Source organism: Sminthopsis crassicaudata, chromosome 1 (assembly GCF_048593235.1).
Source record: "Sminthopsis crassicaudata isolate SCR6 chromosome 1, ASM4859323v1, whole genome shotgun sequence".
NCBI classification, from domain to species: domain Eukaryota; kingdom Metazoa; phylum Chordata; class Mammalia; order Dasyuromorphia; family Dasyuridae; genus Sminthopsis; species Sminthopsis crassicaudata.
The window spans coordinates 297,012,368-297,029,366 of record NC_133617.1 but is presented as its reverse complement, the minus strand read 5'-3'; positions in this window follow the sequence as shown (position 1 = coordinate 297,029,366).

Genomic DNA, 16,999 nt, shown 5'->3' with positions numbered 1-16,999 from the left:
TATATACTGTCAAAAAATTTATAATAAAGTGACTATGTTTTCAAAAAAAAAAAAGAAGACCACATGGAAACCATGAACAAGCAAGATATAAGGGAAAAAAGGAAATAATCAACAGCAGGAACAGAAGCAATTACAATTAAAAAAAGACTGAGGATGACTTTCTTTAGAAGATACTATTTAAGCTGGAACTTGAAGAAGCTATGGAAGCTATAAAGCAGCAGTGAGGGGAAAAAAACAAAAAAACATTTCTGGCATGGGAACAGTCAATGAAAATGTCTCGACTTGAATATATTAATTAAAAATATTTATTAAGAAAGAGGCCTGTGGAGTATGTGGAGAGATATGGGACATGAAAATTAGAAAGGTAAATATGTGTGTGTGTAGAAGAAGAGACTAGATTATAAAGAAATTTGAGCTCCAAGCAGAGGATTTAATATTTGATACTAGAGATGATAAGGAAATCCTGGAGTTCTATTGAGTGGGTAAGTAGCATGATTAAACCTGTTACACCTGTGGTTGAATAGAAATGAAGTGAAATAGAAAAAATTGAAGACAAAGTGATCAATCAAATAACAGACTATTGCAGTAGTCCAGGCATGAGAAGACTAAGGTCTGAACCCAGGGAAGTCCAATATCAGAGAAGAATCTCTTACTCAGTGCTTCTGGGACTCTAAAAATAAACTGAATTCTCCTGGTTGTCTATCTTAAGCAATCTCCATCATCCTAGGATGTGCTCAAAAAAATTTTTTTTTTGTTCTGGGTAAGTTTTTAGAAATCGCACTAATTTTAAGTCTTGATAATCCAAGGTCATCTAATGATTTTGCTTTAATAGAAGAATTCTGTATTTTGATTGCTACACAAATGGAAGAATAAAACTTGGGATTCCTCTATGGATTCTATTAATCTACATTTTACCATCTTTTTAATACTTAGAGGCACTTTTCCTGTAAGATTTATTTGAACGTTGTATTCAGAATCTTTTTTTATTCTTATTTTTTATGAGAGATCAAGAACTCTCAATTTGTTTCATCAGGCTCTATCTTGAAATTTCATTGTCCTCAATGAATCTTCCAATAGTAGATTTTGATTTGTTTTTGTTATTAATTTTAATATGTTAATATTAAATTATTAAATGCAAACATTTATGGTTGCATTCTCTCTTTAAAAAGTGATTTTATTCTTATGAGAATACAATATCTACTGCGTATTCTAATTTGTCATGTTTTTATATTTTTTAATTCACGTATCTATGTTTCATGATCTTTTTTCCACATCATTTATTGATATTATTAATATTTTTTTCTTTCAATCACTCAACCTTCTTTCAGTAAGCTATTTTCTCTTTTAGTAGTTCTGTTTGCTCTCTCTCTCACACACACACACACACACACACACACACACACACACACATATTCCTTTTATATATAGAGAGAGTATATATGTAGATTTATATGTGTATTAGTGAATATACACATACATAAATATATATATATGTATATACATACAGAACATATCATAATGTATATATTTTGTATATTCTATTTAGACAAAATCTACATAAGATTATTTTGTCTTTTCTTTTATTTATCATATTAATTCATTATGAAAGAAACTCTTTACCTGAAATAATTTCTTTAGTTCTTTTCCCCCTCTATTTACAATTTTACATATTAAAATGCACATTTTTCTCCATGAAGATTTCTTTCCTTTCTTCTCCCATACTTTCTGCCTTCAATTAGAATGGTTGTTACTCTTTTAAAATTATGACATTAGACATGACCATTCAATCAGCAATTTATAGATTACTTTAAAAAAATAACTAAATAGCCATATATTTGACATTCTCTAATGAACAATTTTTATAATGTATATAATGATTTGTGTTATTCCACGTTTCACTTAGGCATTCATTGAAGGGAGCAATAATTTCTTGCTAAAACTTTGTATCTTTAAACTTATCCAAATATATTTTACATAGTAGATAATTAATAAAGTTTTGTTAAATTAAATTGAATTGCATCCTCAAGTCCCAAGGAAGCCATGCAAAAAAATAGATTAATTAAAGGCTTCTAGTGAGATGGAATCCACTACATCCCATAATGACCTCTTTCATTTTGATATAGTTATGTTTTTTCAGAATTTTCTTCCTCTTAACATTGAATTATAACTCCTCTCTTTTTAACTTCTACCCAGGATTTCTGGTTCTTTCTTTTAAGCATGAAAAGCTACCATGGTGATAAGGAAGACCAAAACACCAATTCAGATGAGGACAAAATGTTCTCATTTTGAAAACTTGAAGAGCATATGAATTGGTCTCAAATCCAAAGAAGTACACATACTCCAAAAAAATTTAAAAAGGAAAATAAAAAGTACAATAAAAAAGTGAGAAAAGAAATGAGAGGTAATCAAGAGAGAGTCAACTGTTTAGAAAAGGAAGGAAAACAATGACTGAAGAAAACAATTCCTTAAAAAATATAGTTGGCAAAATGCAAAAAAAAAAAAAAAAATCTGCTGAAGAAAACAACACCTTGAAAAGTAGAATTGTTGAATGGAAAAAAAGATACAAAAGGTAACTGAAGAAAATCACACATTAAAAACCAGAACAGGTCTAATGACTCCATGAGACATCAAGAATTAATCAAATGAAGTAAAAACAATGAAAAAAAAATGAATGAAAATGTAAAATGCCTCATTGGAAAACAATCTGGAAAATAGATCTAGGAGAGATAGTTTAAAAAGTATTAGTCTCTCTAAGGTCATGTCTAAAAATGAGACTGCATAAAGATCATAAAAGAAAACTGCCCTGATATTCTAAAACAGGGATTCTCAAACTACGGCCTGTGGGCCGGATACGGGCCTGATGAGGACATTTATGTGGCCTGACGGGTTATGGCAAATGGGCTGAGGGGCGGAGACAGAGTGTGAGTTTTTGTCTTTACTGTAGTCCGGCCCTCCAACAGTCTGAGGATCCAATGAACTGGCCCCCCATTTAAAAAGTTTGAGGACCACTGTTCTAGAAACAGAGGGGGAAATAGTCATTGAAAGAACCCATTAGAAAGAGGTCCCACAAGGAAAATCCCAAGGGATATTGGTACAAAACTCCCAAATTACAATCTCAAGCAAAAAATACTGCAAACTGGCAGACAAAAGTAATTCTAGTATCAAAGAGCAATAACCAGGATTACCCAGGATCTGGCAGTGTCTACAATATAAGATCAAAAAGCCTGGAATAGCATTCTGGAAGGCCTTGCAATTACAACCAAGAATTAATTACCCAGTTGTAGAGGGCTGAAACTCCAAAAAGGTATGCTTGAATTGGACAACCAAGCACATAAGGCTAATTACCTATTTGATGTGAGATAATGGTTTTATATACATATTTAGATGAGATGGTGATGTGATGGCTCTCCTAACCATTGATGCTTGCTGAATGTTTAGGCGTCAGATAATTGTAGGCAAGGATTGGAGGGCTGGAGAAGAGAAGTCAGAGTCACTTGGCAGCAGGTCAAGGAGGAGAGAGGTTAGACACTCTGAACTCCAGAATCCAGGATACATCTTTGGCAAGCCTCATGGCAGCTTGCCTGCCTCCTTCACTTCTTCCCCTAAAGACCAAGAACTTGGATTAATCCTGACTCTGGCTGACCCTGAAGCCCCCCAGGGAGCTAGCCCATACTTTACATTTGGCACCCAACATGGACCAAGGACCCTAATTTCACTGAAAAAGTCCCTGTGACCAGGAAATAGGGTGATTATTAAAATAGACAAACAGGGAACTTACTTTGTTAAAAGCTAAACTACTAACTTTATTAGCTAAAATGGGTCAGATATTAAAAAAAGATTCTCTCCCACCTCCACCCTGAGGGAGCTCTATAGAAAGCATACTTAGGCTAATAAAGAGGCAAGGTTTGCTTATAACTTGGGATCAGATTGGTGAACTCTTAAATTAAATTAAATTAAAATGCAAGTCCCCTTGGTTCTTCAAGGGAGAAATAGAGGCAGATAATTGGAAACTAGTAGGAGATCAGCTATGCGAATATTACAGTGATAAACGTCCTGATTCAATTTCTAAGGAAACATTCTGTATTTAAAACATAATACAATTGGCCTAAAGAATCCTGCAAGTTCTAGAAAAAAGAAGTTTTAAGAACAGCTACATAAGGAAGCAAGAGGAGAAAGAGGAAGAGAAGGGAGAGGTTAATGAGAATATTGCCTAAAGGCATGGGGAGTTAAGTGAAGTTAAAGGGTGTGGTGACTCTCACTCTCACAACCCAACTTTAACTCTGCCTATACCCCTATACCCTAGCAGGCTCTTGACCCTCCCCCATCAATTTCACCTTCCTGGGTGGAGGGAAGAGAAGGAGTGAGAGGGGCAGTGATATCACCAGCCTCCCCCCCAGCAATCACCCCCTCCTATGATTCCATTGCAAAAGGCACTACTTAAAACCAAAGAGGAAGGGCAGAATTCAGCTGATTTGAGAATAAAAAATGTATCCTGTGATTGGACAGCTTAACTCTTCAGGTCAAGAAAGGAGAAGATACACTGCTTTTAATCTAGAAATTATCAAAAACCTGAAAAAGGCTTGCACTCTTTATGGAGCTACATCATCTTATGTTAAGATGTTATTACAGAATTTGGCTTATGAAATTTTAACCCATAGTGACTGGAAATTAATAAGGATGTTTAGAACCTAGACAAAACTTGTTGTAGCTTTCTGAATATAGTGGACTCTGAAGGATACAAGCCCAGTGAAATAGGTAAAATGGTTTACTGATACTCATAATAGGCAATCTGGTGATAGTTGCCCAGATTCTGACTCCAAGCAGCAAAATCCAGGATTATATCTGACAGCAGTTGCGACAGCTGACCAACTTATGCTCACTATCTATATAAATGGCATGCCATTAGAAGGATTGGTAGACACTGGTGCAGATTGCACAGTCATTAGAGGTGTCAACTGGCCCAGTTATTGGCCAAAGATTAAGACAGACACCTACATGTCTGGCATAGGAGGATTAATAGGAGCTAAAATTAGTGCTACCCCTTTGAGATGGACATTTGAAGGCTAAACAGGAGTTTTTACTCCTTTTATCATTGAAAAAAATCCCCATCAATCTGTGGGGAAGTGACATTTTACAACAGTTAGGATTATAAAAGAGCACTTCAGTTTTTTAGGCAGGGCTGATGTTGAAGGCTGCCGACACTCTCACCTGTTCACCTGGAAAACTAATACTCCAATGTGGATAGAACAGTAGCCCTTAGCTAGCGATAAAATTCAGTCCTTATTAGATATAGTACAGGAGCAACTTGACCAAGGACACATACAGCCTTTTCTAAGTCCTTGGAATTCTCCTGTATTTGCTGTAAGAAAGAAATCTGGAAAATGGAGGATGTTAGCTGACTTAAGAAAAGTAAATGAATAGATGGAAACTATGGGAACTCTTCAGCCTGGACTTCCATCTTCTACTCAATTGCCTAGAGAATGGCATCTTTGGGTTATAGTAATTAAGGACTGTTTCTATTCTATCCCTCTAGATAAGGAGGATATGAAAAGATTTGCCTTTTCAGTGCCCAGCATTAATTTAGCTGAGTCTTATAAAAGATATGAATGGACATTTTTGCCACAGTAAATGAAATTAGCTCTACTATGTGTCAAATGTATGTTGCTACTGCTCTTAATCCAGTAAGAAAAGCATTTCCAAAAGTCATGTTATATTGGGATGTGCACCTGAGGAACAAATGTTAGAAGTATGTGTACTAAAGACCATAGAAACACTGAGGAACTACAAATTGCATATAGCTCCAGAAAAAGTTCAAAGACATGCTCCTTTTCAATATTTAGGATATGAAGTATACCCTAAGGTGCTTACAATACAAAAGCACATTTTGCACACTTTTGTGTACAGTATAAGATTTTACACACTGCTGGTATACTCTTTAATCCTCAAGGACAGGCAATAGTAGAGAGGAGAAACAGAGATATCAAGATGCTCCTCCAAAAACAAAAGAAAGGGGAAGCCACAGGTAATCCTAGAGAACTTCTAAATGTAGCTCTTTATACAATTAACTTGTTGATTTTTGACAAAGATGAACTAGTTCGGCAGACAGGTTTCATAACCCACTAGAAGGGCAGTGTCTAGTGTGAGCAGTTCCACTGTCTTTAGATAATCGCCAGGTGATGTGGAGAGACCCAGAAAGGTAAATGGAAGGGATCAGATAGGTTCACTGCTTGGGGGAGAGGATTTGCTTGTATCTGTATAGATGGAGAAGGAATCAGATTGGTGCCAACAAGCCATATTCGCCTTGTCCATTGTAGAGAGATGGAGCAGACCCAACAAATATTGGGTGGTTCCATCGCTGATTATGCCCACCAATGAAAGAGCATGGCAGTTATGGCAATTGACTCATGGACATCAAAAATTAATAATGAGACTGATGCAGAATTTCAAAACTCTCAGTATTCATTGGATTCCCTGAGATATGATAAGGCTGTTGCAGGAATTCAAAATCTGCAGCAATCATTGGATTCCCTAACACATAAAAAGACTGTTGCAGGGCTTCCCTTTTAATCTTGTTTTTGGTGATTTTGTTTCTGCAAAAACTTATTAATTTAATTTAATCAAAGTTGTTCATTTTGTATTTCATAATCTCTAGTTCTTTCTTCACAAATTCCTCCACCCTACAAAGATCTGATATGTAAATTATCCTTTGCTCTCCTAATTTGCTTATGGTATCATTCTTTATGCCCAAATCATGTATCCATTTTGAGTTTATTTTGGTATGGGGTGTGAGATAATAGGTCAATGCCCAATTTCTGACATATTGTTTTCCAACTTATTCAGCAATTTTTTTGTGAAATAGTAAGTTCTTATTCCAGAAGCTGGAGTTTAAGGGTTTATCAAATACTAGATTACTATTATTATGTCATGTGTATCTAAACTATTCCTCTGATCCATCTCCCTGTTTGTTAGCCATAATCAAATGATTTTGATGACTGCTGCTTTAAATAGAGTTATAGCTTTGCTACTACTAAGTCACCATCCTTTCTATTTATTTTCATTTATTCCCTTGATATGTTGGACACTTTGTTCTTCCAGATGAATTTAGTTATTATTTTTTCTAGTTCTATAAAATAATTTTTTGACATTTGATTGATATGGCATTGAACAAGTAGACTAATTCAGGTAGAATTGTCATTTGTATTATATTATTTTAGTTACTTTAGAGTTTGGAATCAGTCCTTTTCTTTCTCTATAAAAACTATCTATGTTCAGAGTTCTTTTTGCTTTTTTTTTCTCATTAAAAAAAAAAAAAAGTTGAGGTCTGCTTTTAGGGCAAGGGGGAGATTGTCTAAGCTTCCTCTACAAGCAGCAGTGGCTGTACTGGGTTAATGCTGACTGACTTCTGGTGCCAGGTGGATGTGGCCAAATCCCATGAATTTGTGGCATTTCAAGGTTCACTATTTACCTTTTGCGTTTGTGTTGAATGTTTTATAACTTCTCTGCTGATCTACTGGCTTGCAACCAGGGCAGAGTAGCCAACAATGCTGTAGATTCTTCCCTGTAAATTCTCTGGCTGGGGGAGTCAGCACCACCCCAAGACCAAGACTGTGTGCTGTCTGCAGTGGTGTCTGTGCTTGGTCTGCTTATACTTGGCTCCACATCCTTCCATGCCTGATTGAAACAGACCTTTTCTGGAGATCTTCAAAATTATCTTCTGCTGGAAATTTGTTACACTAACAATATTCATGGATTCTGTCAGTCCAAAACTAATTCAGAGGCTAGATTTGTTGTGTGTCTGAGGGTTATGGAAAGAGCTTAGAAAAAGTCGTGTGTTCTCCACCCCTCCTCCCCCCCCCCCCCATGAAATTAAAGCCGTCTATAGTTATATGAATAAAATGCTTCAAATCACTATTGATTAGAGTAATGCAACTTAAAATAACTCTGAGGTAGCTCTTCACACATCTCAGATTGGCAGATGACAGAAAAAGATAATGATAAATGTTGGAGGAATGTGGGAAAACTGGGACACTAATGCATTGTTGGTACAGTTGTGTACTGATCCAACTTTTCTGGAGAGCGATTTGGAACTATGCTCAGAGCTCTAAAATTGTGCAGATCCTTTGATCCATCAATGCCACTAATGGGTCTGTATCCTATGAAAATCATAAAGGAGTGAAAAGGACTCATGTATGCAAAAATGTTTGTAACACCTATTTTTGTGGTGGCAAAGAATTAAAAAATGAATAGATGCCCATCAATTTGGGAATGACTGAATAAGTTATGGTGCTTGAAAGTAATGGAATATTATTGTTCTATAAAAATTGATGAACAAGTTGCTTTTAGAAAGGTCTGCGATTTACATGAACTGCTACTCAGCAAATCAAAGAGAACCATGAATATGTGAATACTTCCAACTATGATGACTTGGTTCTTCTCAGCCTGATCTAAGGCAATCCAAATAAACATTGGATAGAAAATGTCATCTACATCCAGAAAGAAAACTCAGGAGATTGAATGTAAATCAACACATGCTATGTTCACTTTTTTCTTGTTTTTTTTTTCCTTCTGTCATAGTTTTTCCTTTTTGTCCTGACTTTTCTCTCTCAATATGATTTACAAAAATGTGTATTTAAAATTTAATGTACATATTAAACAATAAAATACATAAATGGGAAAAAGATGTAAAGAAATAATGAAATTTTTCTTAATCATTTGACTTGACTTGAAGGATTATACAATGTAAGCCTATTAAGATCATCTATTCCAAAACCCTATTCTATCCATAAAACAACTAAGGCCTCTAAAATTGAAGTAGCTTGCCTGAGGTTACACAAGTAGAAAATAAGAAATTGTGATTCAAACTTGGCATCTCTAAGTCAGCCTCTCTATATTTTCTTAACTATACTGCCTATAAATATCTGATGGAAAATTCAATTCTTTAATTTCCTTTAAGATACATATAAATAAAACAGAACAATTTTGTTTTTTTTAAATAAAAAAGACATAAAAGATCAAGTAAGTAACATTTGAAAATACTTTGCTTTCTTAGAATATGAAATAGGAATAAGACAAAGGGGATATAGAAATCTTTATCATTTCGATATCTTTCATAGGTAAATAAAAATTCACATATCCTAATTGGGGATAGTGAGAAATGAGCTTAACTTAAACCCAGAGTCAAATTTGGCTTAAAAGTATAAGATATGAATTGATCTAGTCAGTATATAACTTCTCTGTCCTGCATATAAGTATAATTTTTCAGAAATTCAACTGCAGGATATTACATTATATATCTATCCTTATTAAACTTCATATTCTTCTTTATCCATCACTTTGGCCTACTATGTTTCCATCTCTCATACAATATGTTATTGATTTAATTTCATTAAACATGTGATGAACAGGCTATTTGTTATTGAGGCAAGTCGACAAAAATATTGAAAAGAAAATAATAAGGCTGTGGTAACTGAGTTCAACACTTATGTTAATCTAAATATTTGATGTGATTGTTTTAGAGGCTGATACAATTTTCTAAGGATGAGATTTTCCAGCAGGGATTATCAAAACTGTTTTCTTGGGGGGAGGAGTAAAATGGCAGAAAGAAGGAAGCTATTAACAGGCAAGTGGAAAGACCAAGTTATCAGCAATGGAGGAAAAAAGAAAATTACTATTTCAAAGTAAAAAAAAAAATTAAAAAGGAAGGTAATAACGTTTCTTATATAAAAGATATAAAATGTATATGTTCTACATGCACAAATCACATATATGTATATATGTGAACATGCACTACTATTAATATGGTTATACACATATAGTTACAAATTATGTGTCTTTTAAAGCTTAATGAGGCTGCTAGATAGTTCAGTGGATAGAGTACCAGACCTGGAGTCAGGAAGATGAGTCTTCCTGAATTCAAATATGATCTTAGGCACTTACTAGTTGTATGACCATGTGCAAGTCACTTAATCTTGTTTGCCTCAGTTTCCCATTTATCTGTAAAATGAACTTGAGTGGGAAATAGCAAACAATTCCAATATCTTGGCCAAGGAAATTCAAAATGGGTTTCACAAAGAATAGGTCATAACTGAAAATGATTCAACAAAACTAAGTCTTAATGTAGATTTAAGATTTAGTGGTTTTATACTTCTCAAAGATTTTTGAAATACCCTTTATATTTTTCACAAATTGCTTTAGATATAATTTTAGGCATGGGAAGATGATTTATTTTCTCCCAATGGAAACCTCCAACAGCAGACTAATAAAATATAGGCCAAATAAAAATCGAATCATAAAGGCCTTTTTCAGAATATCTATTTGCAATGTCATATGTCTTAAGATACTCTAATGTCTTAGATTCAAATATCATCTATTTTACCCTTCTCTTTTTACCTATGAGAAAATTGAGGTTTAGGAGATATTAAGTGAATGCTCCAAGGTCATAAAGTAAATAGAATATTCAGGATTCAAGCCAACCCTTAATTATCAAATGTTGTATTCTCTCTACATTAGTACACATAAACATCAGAATAAAACACTATTTTTCTTTTTGTTAAATTTTATATTTAATGTGAGTATGTAATCACTACTTTTGATCTGGGTGTGTATTTTACTTAGATCTCTCAGATGAAAAACTAATTTAGTTGGTTTCACTTTTTCCATTACCCATGAGTAATTTCTAATATGTAAAGACACTGATATCCATAAGCATTTTACCTATATATGAAGTTCATATATAGAATATATTAATTCCATAAGTTACCATTCATCCTATTCACATAGAAAGACATTATACCTGAAAGATTTTCCATTTTGTAACACTGACACATTTTATTTAATAAATCTTTAGATTTAGTGTTTTCTTTTACTCTTCCAATATTAATACATGATGTAACTAGTTATCAACATTCTTATATTAAACTCATATGAATACATGGTACTATAATAAAAGTTTTGAAGAAAATTTGAAAACATCCTTTCTAATTTTTGATATGAAAATTATAGCCTTATGAACAAATGCCTTAAAGGAGATTCAGACTAACTATTCAAATACTGAATAACAACAATAAAATAACATTTATATAGACCTTATTATGTGCCAAGTACTGTGCTAAGAACTTTACAATTATTATATTGTTTGATCCTCACAACAACCCTGAGACACAGGCATTTTCATCCCTATTTTACAGATGAGGAAATTGAGAAAAACAGAGTTTGTGATTTGCCCAATATATAAAATAAGAGTCTGGGACTAAATTCAAAATCAGACCTTCCTGATACCAGTCTAGTCACTGCCCCAAAGGAATGATTACTCCTACTGTATATGGATATTGAGAGATCAGAAAGAGAATTAATCGTGATTGTTGCTTGGAGACTCTTGGACTTTGATGAACTTGGGTTCCTTCCAAGTTTGGGGTAACTATTATCTTTTGCATATTCTTGATCTGTTTTTCTTTATGCTCTTATTCTATGTCACTTATGTTTTGGTTCATTGATTCCTAAACTTTGAAATATGAACATCCTGAAATCTCATGTGCTTATTTAGGAAAATTCCTTCCTCTATTACTTATTCTCCCTTTCAAAGATTTACTGTGGGGACTTGACTCAGCTACCCCTCTTCCTCTTCTGTGTGACCTGTGTTGTCTTTTGTCTTCACCAATGTGTACAATTTATACACCTTCCATACATCTGTAGAATGACATAAGAAGGCCTACATTGCCCTATCCCCTCCACCATGGGCACCTAAATGTCCATCCTATTCCCATATATTCTTATTGTATGTCTTGCTTATTTCTTTTTTTCTTTTACCTTTTATTCCCCAGAGAAGTTTTGGGTCCATGAATTCATATTATGTTCCCTCTCCTACCTCTCCATTCTGTGCTCCTATTATCTTCTTCTTTTTTTTTTTTTCAGAGAGATCACTATAATTTTAGGGAAATAGACTTTGCCCAAGACTATTTTTACAGATTGTAAATTTTAAAAATATTTGTTTACATTGGTATCAAAGACTATCAGACATTTCAGTCATCTGTAGCTGCTAAATTCTTGTAATTTTTTATTGAAAAAGAATATAGTATGTGTGTATGTGTGTGTGTGTGTGTATGTGTATTTGATTAAACAGATTCTTTGTCACTGCTTCACTCAGTTCCTTTTCTATTTCAGGAAGTAGAGCCATTGGGAATAGCGATGGTATTAAAGAGATGGTATAAAACTAAAATTAGGGTCTGGCTATAAGTCTGATAAAAATTGAACTAAAAGTCAGTAAGTTCTAGTAAATGAAAGAATAATTAAAAAGAAGACTGCAAAGGACAGAAATAATTGTAGTCTCAGCATGTATTTGATATTTTGTGCATGTTAACACAAAGGAAGCAATTCATGGTCAATAGCTGAGAGAGCTGCAGAGGGCTAAACTATAAACAGTGAATGTAAATAGTTGAAGTCTCTGAATACAGCACATTAGTTGAGGCACAATCGAAGAAAAATAACTAGTAGCTCTCCTTTTTAAGAGAGAGGAATATTACTCCAAGTAACCCCAAGTAGATAGTGGAGGGTGCTGAAAGAGGTGACAGGATTGGGATCCTCCTTTACTGGGGAGAGGCTTACTAACCATAACATATGGTGGATGTCAGATAGCTCATTAGTTAATTAAGATAGAGGGAGAAGTGAAAACCAACTGAAGGGGGAAGATATATTGGCAGGGTTAAGATATATTGGGCAGGAGGAAGATGAGATGGAAGAGTCTGAGGAGAAGCTTGGGAGAGCAAGATTTAAAGGGAAGTAGACTAAATAATTTGTTTATACAGTTGACATTTCTAAAATACATTAGTAGCTTTTGCTGCATTGGAATTGTGAATAACCCCTCCACTCTGGTTATATGTGTCCCCCTATGATCGAAGTTAATTGTCCGGGAAGTTGTATTCTCTTTGTGTGTTGTCTCTATGGGAATATGTTTCTGTGTGTATTTCTCTATGTGAATCCTATAAATATCTACATTTTATATATATATATATATATGTATATACATATAAATATAAATATAAATATAAATATAAATATAAATATAATATATATATATATATATATATATATATATATATATATATATATATATATATATATATATATATATATAAATTGTGTATGTGTGTTTGCAAGTAGGAGAGTGGCCACAAGATTTGTAGGGGAAATGTTGTAATTTTTTTTTTTTTATTACATGACATTTAATTAAATACTTTTATTTTAAACTGTGTGTTCTAGTTGACTAATAAATGTTTTACAGCAATGAGAGCTCAAGAACTATAGTTTAAAGACTATTTTGGACAACAAAATACCTAGAAGTTGGGGTAACATTCTGAAGTAGGGTACATGGAAGACGAAAGCCCTAAGTAAAAGATTAAGTGCAGGTTTTATTTTTATCATGCATTTATAGAAAATGTGAAAATACCATTATTTGAGACTGAAATAGTTAAAATGTACATTTGAAGATTCAGTCTATATGCATAAAAATGTATGATTGGTTATATTAACCTATTGACTCACTAAGTCTTTTAATACTTGATCTTATTTCTCATATTGACTGATAAAAATTATATCACTATTGATCCTTGGCTTGCCAGACCTACTAAACTTTTATTGCTTCCTATGCCCATCCATGCATGACAGCATTTTATTTATTACTTGGCTGGTTCTCAGTTGAGACTCTTTTCCTTATCTAATAATTCATTTAAATCTTCACAACACCCCCTCACTACCCTCAGTGTAAGTGTGTATAAACTTGCTAAAATCTCACTCAAAACACCTCTCCTTGTCTATTTTGCTTGGCTCTTTAATTTTTCCTCATAACTCTTGAGCATTTCAGTTGAACATTTTACACTTTGCATTTTGTGTTGTGTGATTGTTTTAGAATTGTGTGTCTAGAATATTTACCATGTGTAGCTATTTTTTAAGCTATTGAGGGAATTCTCTTGTGGTATCTGTCATATTTTTTTCCTATGTGTAAGTGGTAAGCAATTACTGAGCTACATTTTTCTAAAGTATAATAAATGAGGCAGAAGATCTCAAGATTAAAATGAGCAAAAGACACTTAAACTCAAACCTGGGCTATGCTCACTAATCTTATTTGGAAAAGTGATAAATTATTAAAAAACATAACCTTCAAAATTAAAGTGTAATATGGCTTCATATTATAATAGATGTGGATTCTGCATCTAGTTTAATGTAAAGAGAAAGGGATTTGTAACCTTTGAATTTGGGTTTCTATCCTGCCTTCATTATTTACTGCCTGCGAGACCTTAGGCAACTCATGTCATCATTTGTTTTACCTCTTATAAAAGCATTCAATTCTAAATCTATTAAATTTATCTGTGATTACTTAAATTACAAGTGCCTTATTAAGAAATATATCTTCTGCAAATTCCACAGATTATCTCACTAAATTCCACAGATTATCTCACTAATGTATCACCCACAATTCTTCCCTTGAGTCAATTTTATTAAATCAACATTAAGCATTCCTACCTTCCAGCCTGCCTTCTATTTAGGATACCCTCTTTCCATACCTATTTCTTCATGGTTCTGAATCCTTAGAACACTTATTTGTAAGTACTTGGTATTCTCTTTCATTGTAGCTTTTCATTTTTGCATATATGTTCTACCTCCTCAATACATTGTGGTCACTTATCACTTAAAATGCACCTGAATATTAATGATTAGATATAATGCAAGGTATTAAAATTACTCTTATAGCATATGGATTTTATTTTGATTATAAGGGTGATGACATTATAGTATAATTTTTAAGGATCTTATAAATTATGGGTTTATTATATAATTTGGCTATTCATATGAACTAGAATTTCAGTGGGTGAAATAACTTATTTGCTTTCATTCCTGAATACTACAACTCACAGCTATTGAACTGAACAATAAATTTTAATTTTAAATTCTGATCCCTACATTTTAGAAAAGACTCCCTAATATTATGATTATTATAAAATAACCAAACAAGAAAAAATATATGTGTGTATATATATGTATGTGTGTGTGTGTGTGTGTGTGTGTGTGTGTGTGTGTGTGTGTGTGTGATTTATTTTACTGCTGACTCATTCTCCTCTATTGCCTACTCTCTGTCCCTATATAGACCCATAGTTACATTAAAGCAATGCAGGAAATGATTGAATCATTGTCATACTTTTGTCAACAAAGGGTGAAAAAGTTCCTTAGAGGGAATTAATCTTCTGTTCTTTTCTCATTACCACTCTGTCTGTAAGCAAAGAAACTCTTAAGTGAGAGGTCAGAATAGAGAGTAATTCTATGAAAAACTCTGAGATCTTCATATTAAGAAAATAGGAATCATATTCTCTCATGATTACTTATTAAAATAAAATTTGAGTAAGATAACTGGGATGACAATTTTGCTCTGAAATCATGTAAGAAAAGTTTTTAATAAACTATGTATTTCAGATATCTTGAATATGAGCATTTTAACTTCAAAGTAGTGATTGGTACAATTGGAAAGGAATTAGACCTTGGATTTCATTGGTATAGAGACATACCTGAAAAAGGAAACATTAAATAATGCAAGTTGCTATCTTTTCTGAGTCTTAGAATATCATCTAGAATATGGTGAGAGTTTTGAGGATAGTACAGAATACTCCCAATGGTAGCCAGCACTGTTTAAAAGGCCATTGGAAAATACTTAACAAAATAAAAATAAAATTCAATATAGATTATGTAAATTTGTGGTTTTCAAAAGTCAAAGGACCTTGCAGTGATGCAGAGAACCATCTATATCCCAGAGAGAGAACCATGGGAACAGAGGATTGGAACACAACATAGCATTCTCACTCTCTCTCTTGTTATTTGCCTGCATTTTTTCTCAGTTTTTCTTTTTCTTCCTTCTTGATCTTCTTGTGCAACAAGATAACTGTATAAATATGTATACTCATATTGGATCTAACATGTATTTCAACATATTTAACATGTATTGGACTACCTGTCAGCTAGGGGAGGAGGTGGGGGGGAAGAAAGAGAAAATTTGCAACAAAAGATTATGCAAGGGTCAAAGTTGGAAAAAAAATCCCCTGCATATGCTTTGTAAATAAAAAGCTTTAATAAAGTCCTTTAAAAATATAATGTGCTTCTATGCAGGTGATAGCGATTTAATGAAAATCATTCAAATTTATAAAGTACTTCAAGCCAAGCTGGAAAGATTTTGAGTAAAAACCTCATCAAACATTTTATCTATCATTCAATCAAGAGTCCAGCTAAGTTTAGAGAGGGTTATCACTAGAAAGTTGTCCAGTGAATGATTAATATTTTTGGCCACAGAAACTCATGTGGAGATATTATCAATGGTATTATATCTTTCACACACATATAATTTAGAGCTGGAAGGAAACTTAGGAATTATCTAATATAACCCCTTCTTTATACAGATGAGGAAACTAAGGCTAGAGATTGAGATAGCTTGTTGAAGGTCATACAGAGAACATATCACACAAGATTTAAATATATATATCCTTAGACTCCCAACCCAACATTTTTACAGTATAATTTTGCACATTGTTGAAACCATGCATAATATGAAGAAATTTAACTGATATGCTCTAGATTGGAAGTCTAACCTGAAAGGCGGTTATAAATTAATCATCAACTTGATTTTAAATGGAAAGAATGAATTCACCTATTGACTTCAATGTAAATACTTGAAAAATAATAGATTCAGGAGAAGATTCAAAGTATATTGCAAAATATAGGTGGGAAAATTAATAAAAATGGAAGATAGTGTTAAAAATAGACATTTCTCCGAAGTCTGTAAATCCACTAAGAACATCAATTATCTTTACTTGGCAAAGGCAAGGTAATAACAATAAAATGCATATCGGCACCAACTGTGATGTGAAATTTAAGGCTCTAAAACTCCATTAAAATCAGGCTGGTAATGATGTACCATATGCACTGATCTAAGTTGCCTGAGGATCTCCAACCTGTAGCTCCTTTT